A 10,068-nucleotide genomic window follows, 5' to 3' on the forward strand; every position below is an offset into this window, starting at 1 on the left:
AATTTTTGAATGATAATCAATACAAGACACAATTATTAAAATTCTATTTTATATTAATATAGTTAATTAAATGTACACATTTTTTTACTAATTAAAAATTTAGTAGATAGACCGGAAAATAAGATCATCATTAATTGTTTATATGTTATAAAATCATAGATCCGACATTTTTCCTGCAGGATATGGGTTCCGTATATAAAACCCTTTGCTAGGTAGGATAATACTGAAATGGAAAATAAAAGAAAAAGAGACGTACGTGACCAGGTGATCTTAGTAAATGGATCGAAAGATGTAAATAAAGCTTTTTTTTTATTTTTTATTTTTTATGTGATACATCGGTATATATTTTGCAGTTTGTTCAATATGGCTTGAGAGCTTCGTTATTGTGCGTCAATAGATCTAATGATTTATTGATACGTTGGTCAATAAATTCAATAATTTATTGACATGTTTGTCAATAAATATCGTGATTTATAGATATGTTTATCAATAAATAAGACGTCATGTGATTTATTTATATATGTTTGTCAACATATCTTGTGATTTATTTATACATTTGTCTGAAAATTTATTGGCAAAAATTTCAATAAATCTTCAAAGAAAAATTCTAGAAATCATTGTAGATTTATTTACATCAAAAAATTTTATTGACAAAGATGTCAATAAATATTCAAACGAATTCTCAAAGCGACGAACGTTTTTTTTTTTCAAATTACAAAAAAAAAAACGTAGAATATACCTCGAATGCATTCAACAACTAAATAAAATTTTGTACCAAAATCTAAAAAGTCTATTATAAACCAAAAATAAGATTATCAATTTTGTGTATTTACGTTTTTAACCCTTTTCTTTTCTCTCTCACTTTTCTCATTCATTTCTCTCTCTCTCTCTCTCTCTCTCTCATGCATAGTTGATAACATGTTTTATTTAGTTGTTGAATACTCACGAGCGTTCACTATGTAGTATTATCCGTTCATATAATAGTTATTTTCTTCACATGTATGCATAATATCAACTGTGGGCCTAGCTGCCAATGGATTATAGGTTTCAATTCATATATGATTCCCTGTGGGACTTTTGTGTTTGATTTTATGCTCTCCGACAAATCACTCACACAGAAAGGTAATTTTGAATAAGACGCAATTGTTTCAATTGCTTGACGACCCGACTTTTCGGACCGTCTTACTTATCTTACTTTTTAAAACTTAAGAAAATTTGAGGTATATTTTTTTTAAACATAACTTAAAATATAAAGTTTGAAAACTCGTAACTTAAAAATAAATTTTCATTTAAACTTGATGAACGAAAACAACCAAAAAGTCGAAGTTGCATAATGGAAATTTAAAACCAACAAAATACCATCGTAAAATAAATACCATAAATAAAGTCGTAACCTTTAATGAAATTGAAAAACATAACTTAAACTATGAACAATAAAACCTTGGGTTTGGATTATTGCAAAACTGAAAGTAAAGCGGAAGTCTTTTTATTTTCGAAAACGGCAACCATAACCCAACCCCCTCGATATCGCCGCCGCTGATCCACCCTCCTCACTTGTTCATATGTTGTTTACCTACAACACTGACGTAAATACATAGAGTGAGCTAACGCTCAGCGAGAATAACTATAACTCACAAAACATAAGCAATAAAACAAAAATGCATGAACCGGTTATTAGTACTTTAAATTTTAACCGTGACATGAGATACCCTATTAAAAGTCTATCGTATTTTAGTTTGGGGGTCCCCTAGAGTAGCCGTACCGATTTCAGTGTACACTTTGGTAACGAACCATGGGGCTGCGACCTCCCATAGTACGCCCCGTCACATATATAAACATATGAGGAACTCTCTATGTGAGCCCGTAGTTCGGCTCGAGAAATTCCTCTAGGTACCTCCGTAATTCGAGGCGGTACGACTCTCTTGCTTACTTAACTTATTAATCGTGTTTATTACGTTAAAAGCATGAGCGACATAAGATAAAAACATACATGATAACATAGCTAGAAACATAGGACGTGTTATAGATATTCTAACACACAGCATAAGATAATAACATAAACTCACATATCGTCATATCATATCATAACAAGCACATTCCGAACAAACACGCACACACAAAAATTCACACAATACATAAATACTTCATATCACATAATACGTATTATATATATATATATATTTTAACTAATCCGTGTTGCAGTGAGATTATTCTCACCTGGATATCGGAATTACGATCGAAGACCGTCGAAGGAAAAGGATGCTCTTAATGACTCGGAACCTAAACGGAAAAGGTTGACTATTACTTATCAGGTAAGAAAAGGATTTAATACATGACTTAGTTTCTGAAAATTTTCAGAAACGAGATCCGACGTGAAATTACTAAAATACCCTTGGCTATTAGGGTTTCGGAGAAAACTGAAACTCTGGAAAAACTTTTGTAAAAAATCAAGTACGTATAAAATATAATTTTGAGCACTTTTTGTAAAGGCATCACGGCCAAAAATAATATTTTAACTATTTATTAAAAATAAAAGAAGTGCTAAGATCTAACTTTAAAGTTTTTGTCAAAAACTGTCTGCGCACCGTTTTGAAAATAATCAGAAAATATTCAGTATTTTATAAAAATATTTTTCGATTAAAGGTTTAGATAGAAGACATTTAAAACTAAAGTTTCCAAAAAGAATCAACGCAAAACCAAATTTGTTGAATCCAAAGTAAGCGTTTAAAGTCTGAAAATCGGGAATAGGTCTCAGGTCTGTGCGCTGATTTGAAAATAATCGAAAAATATTCTTTATTTTATAAAATTATTTTTCGATTGCAGCTTTAGATAGAAGACACTTAAAACTAACTTTTCCAAAAAGAATCAACGCAAAAACAATTTTTTTGAAACCAGCACAAGCGTTTTAAGAAACCGTTTTCAGGGAATCCGAACCAGAGAGAAAAGAAAGCATACCTAATTGGAGCTACGAATTTTTCAAACCAAGAGAGGGATGAGGGAGAGAGAGCAGAGAAGAAGCGTTAAAAGAAGAGGAGGGGATGTTTAAATAGGGTTTAAATAAACCCTAAAAGCCTAAACCTAATCCTACTTCTAATATTAATATATTAATTATTATTATAATTTTTAAAAAAAACAAAATATAATGCACGCATTATAAATAACTTTATATATATATATATATATATATATATATATATATATATATATATATATATATATAACGTATACTAAAAAAAACTAAACTGATATCACGTAAGTAACTTAGCACATATATAATATATAAGGTACTTTTATATATATATATATATATATATATATATATATATATATATATAAACGTTAACTAATTTATATTATGTAAAATAAAGTAATATGTATACTTTAATTTATTATAATGTATATATATATATATAAAGTATGTATACATAACTTATTTATAATATATAACTTATATATATTATATCCATATTTTGTAATCTAAAGAGTATATTAAATTTTTAAAAAAAATACCCTAAAGTTACCACATAAACAAATCATTCACTACTACTTTATTAAAAAAAAAACTAACGTAACTCGAACACAAAAATTTTAGCTTTTTAATTAAGCTAAAAAAATTTGCATTTCACAATTGCCATGAGATTAGTCCTACTCACACGCACATTTCCATATGATTAATATGTAGGAAAAAAAAAGTGGGGAATTCATAAAAAGCAGGACAGATAATATTATGATAAACTTGGCACACACTTTGACAATCTTATTACATAACAGATAACATTGATATGTAGAAAAGAAGCTCAGACAAAGCGATCGAGATACTCGTCCACCGTAGTGTACTTCACATCAGGGTACAGTTCCGACGCCTCGACTCCAAACGATGACTCGATCTCAAAGTTTGTGTGATCGCCTTTCACGAAAACCGAGTGGTGGATCGATAATATTACTTTCAGTGGGATTGGAGACTGAAAGAAAATGGAAAAAAAAAAAAAAAAAATTGATTTACATATATGAAGAGACCAAAATGATTACAGTACAAAAAATACCTAAAATTTTGTTGATAAGTTGGTCCTCCGAAATGTACTCTTTCTCAAGTGTTTTGCCGATCTTTTTCTCCCAAAGTGAAACAAGGTCGTTGAATGAGTAGATATTGTTCCGTGGCCTAATGTAGAGTACTTTGTTCAAGGCTCTCGGATCGTCCACTGCTCTGATTGTGTATGTTCCAATGTCCTCTTCATAATTGAATATTGCTGTGCAAAATTGTTTACGTCTCATAGAGTTATTATGTCTGCATTAAGGTTATTTTTCTTTAAAAGGGGGAAAAAAGTTACCACCTTTGGGGTTTCCGTCGCCAAAAATGACGACTTTGTCCCTCGGGGGACCCGAGGCTCCGGGCTGAGCTAGGGTGGGAAGGAAATATCCGGCGAAGAAGTTGGATGCTACGTACGTGAATGGGATTTTCTCGGCTTCTATCGCCCGCCGAATCTTTGCCTTTGTTTCGAAGGCTGTTTTTGCCGGCTCGATCGCATGAACTCGATCCACGTCGTTCCCAAACTCCGAAGGAAAGAATCTCTAAAATACAAAAAAAAAAAAAAAAAAAAAAAAAAATTCCCTTTAACCTAGCGTGTGCGTAAATCAACGTTTATAACTTCCCACCAAATTTTAAATGAGATCAAATATTTGTCACTTTTATTTGATTTTATAAATGTTACACGTGGAATCAGGTAACATTATCCCCATAGCAATAATAATGTTCCCGGATAATAATCACATCAAAATTAAATTTCAAATTAAAAAACAAAAAACTATATGCACCTTGATGTTGCCACTTTCCTTGATGGCCGCGATGATTTTGTCCTGATCCGACAATTGAAGATGACCAACGGTGGATATGACCACATCGACTTGTTTGACTGCGTTGACCAAACTGCCGTGGTCATACAAGTCGCCGTGGACTAATTTCACGCCCAACGACTTGAACTTGTCAACGGTTTCAGATTTTTGTGGGTTGGTCAACGTGGAGTCGCGCACGAGAACAAACGTCTCGTGCCCGGAGACTTCACGCCGGCCTCCACTATGAACTTGCCGATGTGTCCTGTCCCTCCGATGATCAGGATCTTGCTCTTTTCGACGGCCATGATCGATTACGTGGATAATAATCTAGGGGTTGGTGATCAAGCTACAAAAGGGGAAACGGTGAGGAATTATATGAAATGTTTCTCTTCTTGACCGTTATTTATAGGCTTTGTAGCACCGGTAGTGTAGGGATTGTTTTCTTCTCTATCTAAATGTCTAGGATTGTAGAATATATATATATATATATATATATATATATATATATATATATAATTATTGTGATATATTTTAATTGAGGTTCAAAGGGAATATAGACAGAAATTGGGCTAGGTTCTTGCTAGATTTCTATTTACCCCGTCAAACTAACAAGATACATTTAATGGTGATGTTTTTAAGCTCAAAATGAATATAGACAGACATTCATGTAGGTTCTTGCTTATTTTTCTTTTTTACTTGACATCTTAACAAGATAGGAATGATGAGACATTCGTCACACACTCGCGCAACCACCGAGTTGCTTTTTTCTTTTTCATTTAAGAAGTGCTCTCTCATGAGTCTCGAATAGCAGAGCCATGTTTTTGTTTGTTTGTTTTGTGTGTGTTCGACGAGGTAATTGGATAGATACCAATAAATCCGTCCCACGCATTGAATTTTCTGTAACTAACGGCATCTCTCGTCTTTTCTGTTGAACTTGGTCTCTTACCGAATTAGAAACTTGTTTAATAAATATTTTGTATGAAGTAATGGTTACCAAATACGTTATTGAGTAGGTATTATTTTTTAAAAATAAATAATACAATCGTCCACTTAGTAAATGGCCCATATTTTATGTCAGTTGCTGTGTTTATTATTATACCATTTAATTCAAGAAAGCACGTGTAAAATTTTCTAAGTTGTAACAAAATAAAATATGTATAAAAACACAAAATCTATTCGCTGAATTTTACAAGAAAATCAGTTGTAGGAATTTTGTACCCATTAAAATGTTGAAGTTTAAAAAAAAAAAAAAAGACAGAAATATTATAGAAATGCATATAAAATAACTTACGTGATTTGTATTGTTTGTTAGGCCACCTGCAATATGATAAGAGAAAATATATTAGCAAAATTAATATGTGTCGCAACATCAACGTGTAGACAGAAAGTACATGAAACAACATTGGACCTGATGAATCTTATTATTAGAAAGAACACAGTGCAAAGTGCAAAGATTATAGAAGTAATTGAGTTTCTCCGGATATGTTCCTTCAATAAAAAGAGGGAGAGGAATATGTGAGATAATTAAACGTCTACGAAATAATTTACGGGACATTGTTACCTGATAAATTTTTTGATGCTAGTTGCTACAAAAATATTTGCACAAACCGAAGTATATATAAGTGAAACTAAAGAGACGTGTAGTACATGAATGATTTTTTTAAGTCGGCAAGGGTAATCTCCAAATGCATGCAATGCGACGTGTCATAAAAAGAAATATGTGCAAAGGAAAAAAAATGAGACAACAAAATAACAATAGGGATGTAGTAATTATATTACTCATAAGCCTTAGACTAATAATGACGTTAGTATATATTCAAACTGTGAATAGAAAAATAAGTGGCACATTGATTTCAATAACGTTTGGTTTTTTCATGTGCAATTTATAGTCAAATTATACAAACAAACAAAAAATAGGTGTTGATCTCAATAACTTTAGTTTTTTTGTTAGTTTTTTATTATTATTTTTTTTTACTTTTTTGCATGTATTGCACAGGTGTCGAATACACATGAAGTTATATTAAAATTAGAGATATAATAATCTTAGTTAGGTGATTTAAAGTGGAAAAATTTAAATAAGAGATTAATATGGGGTTCCGTTTTAGTATAGTAGGATAAGATAAAGTGTATAGCCGTAGGGAGGAGGAAATGAGTGGATATATTAAGAACAATAAAAACAAATTAGGATAACTACATAGTTACATAACCCCCAAAAAAATTATGATAAAATATGTTTGAAGTTTGATCATACCGAGACGAACACATTCTGATCGTTTATGAGAAAGATGATCCTCAAACCATAATACATAGGATCTTGAAGAGAGAGAATAGTGTTGAGAAAGAAAACATATTTTCTCATTGATTGAATGATTGCAATTACATAGTATAGAGTAGTTATACCGTTCTAAACGTTGCCCAGCAGTTCTATCTAACTCTTCTAACTAATCTGCCACGTAGCTTTATTCCATTGGTCTTATAGGATTGTGCCGGACTTGGATTTCCTTCGCGACCACCTTGTCTCTGACAAAAAAGAGTTTCCGTTCAATGTGCTTCGCTAGCATCATAGTGCTAATAAGGTTGTCGCACCATACTATAGGAGGCTTGGACATTGGGACTCGAAGTTCTGTCAAACCTCTACCCTTGATCGCAACATGGTTTGCTGTTTCTTGGATCGCCATGTGATGAGATTGTGATGACTTTGACGTTGACCTGCGATCATCAGGGTCAGACGCCTAGTCGGCATCAAATCACTGCAGACCAAATTTTTGTGTGCCTTTGAGATATCTCAGGATTCACAAATTTTACATTCCAATGCTCTTCACGGGTGCATTAAATGAAGTGAAAAGGCTCTATTTAATATGGTAAGAGAGTTCAGGGCGAGTTATGATAACATATTGCATACATTGTTGTGGACATATTGGCTTTTTGGAGAAGATCACCGATGTACTTACTTTGAGTGAGCAAAACGCCATTGTTGGTGTGAGTGGCTTGAATCCCAAGGAAGCAGTCAAGCTCGCGGAGATCCTTTAAGGTAAAGGAATCATTGAGTTGCTGAACAAAGACTAGTCTGACTTGGCACTAGTGAAGCCAAAAGACTGCAATGCCTTTTGAAGCCTATCAAACCAGACTCTTGGAGTCTGCTTAAGACTGTAGAGAGCCTTTTCCACCTTATAAATTTGGTGCAACGAACCAGATTTTTTAAACTTTTGAAGATGAGCCATGTAAACCTCTTCAGTGATTTCACCATTTAGGAATGCGTAAACGACATCCAACTGTGAGATACGCCAGCCTTGGGTAAGAGCCAATGTAAGAATAACTCTAACTCGGGTCGGTTTGATGAATCTTGTATGGTTCATCATAGCAAATTTGTGTTAATTAATGTTAATAGTTTGCTAGACTTACATGGTTTTCGAGGTTTTTTTTTTCTTTCTATTGAAGAGTAGCGATTATTTTAAAAACGAGAATTAATTGATATTCGTGTATTAGGCAAGTAGTAACATAAATTGTGGGATTTTAATTATCTCGGTTTTTTTTTATTATTATTATTTATGAAATTAAACAAAAGAATGGTATTTGGGTAAAAGGCTAGCAGTTAATAACATGATTATTTAACTAAAACTTTCAAAACGTTGACCCAATTGAAATTGCAGCATTTCAATTTGATTACTTTGTTAGAGTGCCGATAAAATTGTTTATAAATTGATGAAAAAACGGATAAATCTATGAACTAAACAAGAAAACTTGTCCATTAAATCTTCAAACTTGCATCTGTGAGATTTTCTCAAGGACGTAGATAACATATGGTACTCTTGTAATTAAATTAATTTGAGTAATCTACATATTAATCCCCTCCCATTTCATTTTTTCTGCAAAATAATACCCTCACTTTTCAATTGTGCAAACTAATACCCTCACTTTTCAATTGTGCAAAATAATACCCTCTTCCATACTAAAGTTGAGAATTCTTTTACATCATATCACATGCCTTATAAAAACTCATGATTTGATAACTTTAACTTAGCACATGCAAATACTTCTTATAAACTATATAACCCAAGTCCCCTCAGAAGCATAACATCTTCCTAGGAAAAAAAAAAAAAAGAATCATAGAATCAAAAAAATTGATTTAAATAAAATTAAGTATCAACAAAACTTCGCAATCTGCTTCTTTTGATTGAGACTCCGCTTCAAGATAAAAACGGTCACTTGCTACTCCCCTGTAAGATAATGAAAAATCAAGCCCCAGTTATGGAAAGTTGACATTTGAACATTATGGACACCATATACAAAAACCCCATGAACATAATTTTTTTTTTTTTTTTAAGAGCTGGCATTCACTCGCTCTCGTTTGTCGCCTCCAGTTTTCTCTCTTTTTTGGCCAAACATCTTGGTTTTAGAGACAGCAAGGAATTCCGCTTGGAAAATCAGGGTATCGTTCACGATAAATCCATTTGACTCGTCGTGAAGATCCTCCAACGTCATAAGCTCAGTGAAGTGGCTGCACGGACTTTCGTTCGGGGGTTCAAAACATGAGCTCTCTGCAGCATATAAAAAAGGATCCATTAGAATATGTAATGCTAAATAGCCAACTTAAACGCTTGACATTGCTAAACACCCAATATTTTACAATATGTAGTTATGTGTATGCTCCGATGTAGAATTCTACTGTAAATGCTACTTCTTTATAAAATATTAGGACCTCTGCGACATAATTAGAGTGGTGAGATTAGCAATGGTCTAACACCAAATATTAAAAAAAAAAACACCAAATATAAAAAATGCTAAATTTTTTTATGGAAAGTACTTGACTGCCTGGTTAAATTTTTTTTTCTTCGAGGATATCTCGCGTCTCATTATTACTCCAAGGATATTTTTAAAGTTTTTTCTGTTATATTTTACTTCTTTTTTTTTTATTGTTTACTGTTTCCTGGGTATCTGATTTTACCCAACTAAGCCCGCTAGTCTAAATCCTTGGGATCAAATAGTAAAATGGATTTCTTTTGCTTTACAATTTTAGACACAAATTATAGCACTCAATTGGATTGTTTGGTATTGTGCATCAAATTATACATTTAGCTCGATTTTTTTAACACTACATTGGACATGCCCTTAGTAGGCACATTCGGTAACAATTGCAGCTAAAAAGGTGGACATACCTGTGCGCTCAAAGTGTTTTCCATTGATTTGATCGAGCACTCTCAGCTTATACTCCGCGGAAAAAGAGACTTAGTTGACTAG

The 10,068-nt window shown here is 32.5% G+C and overlaps 1 pseudogene across 1 annotated transcript; it reads right to left on the minus strand.

Moving 5' to 3' along the window:
• Positions 1 to 3,716: 3,716 nt before the first annotated feature.
• On the minus strand, positions 3,717 to 6,406 carry LOC149387382 (phenylcoumaran benzylic ether reductase Betv6-like; annotated as a pseudogene). The gene is made up of 6 exons (XR_016300661.1): positions 6,392 to 6,406; positions 6,122 to 6,318; positions 4,813 to 5,176; positions 4,332 to 4,569; positions 4,030 to 4,247; positions 3,717 to 3,962 (listed from the first exon to the last, which is right to left on the minus strand). The product of XR_016300661.1 is annotated as a phenylcoumaran benzylic ether reductase Betv6-like (transcript).
• Positions 6,407 to 10,068: the final 3,662 nt, after the last annotated feature.

The sequence above is a fragment of the Urtica dioica genome, chromosome 8 (genome assembly GCF_054948205.1).
Source record: "Urtica dioica subsp. dioica isolate 48M chromosome 8, U.dioica_male_clone48M_v1_H2, whole genome shotgun sequence".
NCBI lineage: Eukaryota > Viridiplantae > Streptophyta > Magnoliopsida > Rosales > Urticaceae > Urtica > Urtica dioica.